This window comes from Tupaia chinensis, unplaced genomic scaffold, assembly GCF_000334495.1.
Source record: "Tupaia chinensis unplaced genomic scaffold, TupChi_1.0 Scaffold000421_1, whole genome shotgun sequence".
In the NCBI taxonomy this organism is placed as follows: Eukaryota; Metazoa; Chordata; class Mammalia; order Scandentia; family Tupaiidae; genus Tupaia; species Tupaia belangeri.
This window is the reverse complement of record NW_006159926.1, coordinates 417403-421326: the sequence shown is the minus strand read 5'-3', so window position 1 is coordinate 421326 and position 3924 is coordinate 417403.

Genomic DNA, 3924 nt, shown 5'->3' with positions numbered 1-3924 from the left:
GGGAGCGCGGCGCGCCCTTCCCCGGGGTGGACGCAGATGGCCGTCCCGAGGCCAGGTTTTCCTCCGGCCGGAGCCGTGGCCGGTGGCGCCGCGCGGGGCCGGGAGGCGCCGGCCTGTGATTGGCCGAGGCCGCCGTGAATGCAGGACATTGTCTGGTCGTGGCCGTCTCTGTCCCTGCCTGGCCGCCCTTTCCCGGATCAAAATGGGTGCGCAACGAGGGTCCCGGTCGGCTGCCCCCGCTCCCCGGGGTCCTTTCAATGTGGGGACCCTGGAGTGGGAAAAGAACTTTTGAGAACACAGCTTCTGAGAATGGCATAACGGTGCTGTTTCAAAATACAAAATCATCCTTAGCGAGAGAATGAAATCATTGTCTGATATAAGGATTCTTTTAAACGAAGATGAAAAATGCTAAGATGCTTGAAAAGGCCGTTATAATACAAAAATGGCTTAGCTTTGTCTTCAAGAGTCCTTCAGTTAGAACCCAGGATAAGTCATCTGAATGTCCATGGAAAACATTTTAAGTAACATTTACTATATACATGTATGTATGTATTTCTTGTTTCGGACAGTCCAGTCATTCTGAGTCTTTCCAAATGGAACACGCCAGGACAGAAAATCTTTCTAAGTTTGCTTCATTATTAAAATACTCTCATTCCGATTCTAGATGAAAAATCTTGATCTGTGCTATGTATTGGGTCATATCTGAAGGCTTTGGAATACCTGAGACCTTTTAAAGAGCCCTTGACGAAATGACAGTTCCCTTCAGATTATCTTCGAAAATATGTGGGAGTTTTCTAAGTGGGTTGTAGTTTCCGAGGAAAGTTAGAGCAGTGGAGAATGTGTGGAGATAAATCAATTATTAGTTCATCTAAAGAAGAGGATTTTCTTTTATCCTAAAATTTTTTTCTAGGTAATACAACATTGTAATAAAGAGCAGCCATCTTTCCTATAATATTTTGTTCCCAGTATCCAAGGAGTAGAAAGATGGCAGAGAAGAGAAGACACGCGTGAAATAAGAGATAACATTCAAGTAGACACTGTTTGGAGAGTTCAGAATAAAATGATCTTGCTGTTTGCTTTGTAAAACTGGTTCTGAAAAATTATGTACAGTTAAAAGCAGACTCCTGTTGATACAGATCTTTTAAGCTTCAGCTTCATACTTTCTTCAAAATTAAAAAAAAAAATCAGTGATTTCATTTAATTGGTAATCCACAAGAATTAGAGACTTGGAAATGACAACAAATGAAGGAAGGATAGCATCCAGAAGGGAAGATAAATTTAATGACATGATTCATGGCAAGAGACATGACCTCATTGCTTACTAGAGGGATTTCCACTAAACCAGATTTGATGTTAAATAAATTTATCTTGCAGACATTCCTCAAATTTATACTAATGTGCTACGTCTTGGGGTGGGGGGAGTGTAGAAAGGAAAGGTAAATGTTGTTGCAGCTTCTTCAAACAATAGTTGTTCTGGGTGCCTCCCCCTCACCAATTATGGGACTCAAAAAGCAGAAATCATCAGTGTAAGGGTTCTGGGTCTCCCTGGAAGTAAAACATAAATAGTTGTATAAGCAAAGCAAATTTAGTTTAAACTTCTAGCATTCAAATTGTTGACTTTTATACTGAAACTTAATTTTTAAAAGTTACTGAATAAATTTGGGGTGAACTAGCAGTTGGCATAATAGCTATGTCGCTGGACTCCCGTGTAGTCGACCACGGTTTGAGGCCCAGGCCTGGTGGCTTAAACTCACACCGGGCGCATGTGCGTGCGTGCCCAAGATCCTGAGAGGAGAATGGAGGAGAAGGGATTGTGGTGTGGCCATCCCCCCTGGGGGGTGATTTCTCACTTTCTCTCTCTCTGTCTCTCTCTGTCTGTCTGGCAAGTGCATGCGCCCTATAGCCAAAACCTCTAAAAAAAAATAGAAAGTTACTGAATAAATTAAAATTTAGGGACCAGCAGCTAGCATAATGGCTATGTCACTGGACTCCCACGTAGTCGACCACGGTTCGAGTCCTGGATCCAGTGGCTTAAACTCACACCGGGCGCATGTGCGTGCGTGCCCAAGATCCTGAGAGGAGAATGGAGGAGAAGGGATTGTGGTGTGGCCAGCCCCCCTGGGGGGTGATTTCTCACTTTCTCTCTCTCTGTCTCTCTCTCTGTCTGGCGAGCGCACGCGTCCTATAGCAAAAACCTCCCCCCCCCCCGAAAAAAAGAAAGAAATGAAATAAATTAAAATTTAGTGACTAAGCTTTGTGAAATCAAAATAAATTGTTTATAATAAGCACAAGTAGCAGGTAAAATATAGGCTATAAAATAGAAAAATACCTCAAAGGGGCCACCTTGTAGGGTTAACTGCTGTGTGGACGGAGTTAGGTTTCGCATGGTGAACTGCAGTTCAAATCCCAGGCAGGCAGTCTGAAAAACACACTAAGCATGTGTGGTGCCCCAAATCTTTATTATTATTTTTTTGGAGTGTGTGCTCACCAGAGAAAGAGAGAGAAGGAGAGAAAGAGAGAAGTCACTCCCTAGGGGGATGGCCACACCACAGTCCCTTCTTCATTTTCCTATCAGAATTTTGGGCAGCGCTCACACACACCCTGCATGATCCTCAGACTTGCTGGTCCTGGCCTCACTTCTGCAGTCAGCCATGTGGGATCCATCTTCAACCTCCAGTCCATCTGCTGACCCACAGCCCTACACATTTTTAACAGAACCCCCCCTTAGAATTTGCAAGTTCTGTCCTCTTTGGAGCAGACTTCGGCATGGACAGTGGGGATGGGTGAGTCTTCCCCTGCTGTGTCTTTCTGTCTCCTTCCACTCTCTCTTCCCCTCCTCTTCTCTCAGACACACTGCTTCATCGAAGCCCTCTAGCTGTGGCTGCATTCGTGGGCTCTGCTGGGCCAGTTCCAGAAAAGCTGTTGGTGCACTTGATTGGAAGGTGTTGGCTGAAGGCTCACAGGTCACCCAAGCCCTCAGAAGACAGAGAAGGGGGGACCAGCAGATTGGTGCAATGGTTATGCTGCTGGATTCCCACATAGTCAACCATGGTTTGAGTCCTGGACCCGGCAGCTTAAAACTCATGCCGGGAGCATGTGTATGCATGCCCAAAATTCCAAGAGGAGACTGGAGGAAAAGGAATTGGGGCATGGCCATCCCCCACCCGGAGGGGGGTGTGTGATGATTTCTCACTTTCAGTCTTTCTTTAGAAGGTGAGCACATGCGCCCTATAGCAAAAATCTCTTAAAAAAAAAAAAAAGTCTCATACGGTATGTGCGTGTGTATGCCCAAACAGAGGAGAATGGAAAAGAAGGAATTGCGGCATGGCCATCCCCTTGGGGGGTGATGTCTCCCTTTCTGTCTCTCCAGTAAGTGCTCATGCCCTATAGCAAAAATCTGTCAAAAAAAAGAGAGAGAGAGAAAAAAAAGACAGAGACAAGAGGAGAACCAAGAATATAACAGGAATTTAGGAATGGGGTGGGGGTGGGGGCGTTCAGTGGCATCTGTTGAGAAAAAGAATTATGCCTTTAAGACTTAATTTTTTCCCCCCAGGACCAGCAGTTGGCTAGACTTCCATGTGGCTGCAGTTCAAGTGCCAGACCTGGTGGCTTAAACTCACCCCAGGCGCGTGTGCATGCATGCCCGAGATCCTGAGAAGAGAATAGAGGAGAAGGGATTGCGATGTGGTCATCCCCCCAGGGGGGGGGGGGGTGACTTCTCACTTTCTGTCTTTCTCTCTCTCTGTCTTTCTGGCGAGCGCATGTGCCCTATAGCAAAAACCTCTCAAAACATTTTTTTTCTTTTTCTTTTCTTCTTTCTTTAATCTTTATCTTTGGCTGAAAAGTGGCACATTGTTGGGCCAGCAGGTGGCATGGCGATTAAGGCACATGGTCACCCACGGTTTGAGTCCTGGATCTGGTGGG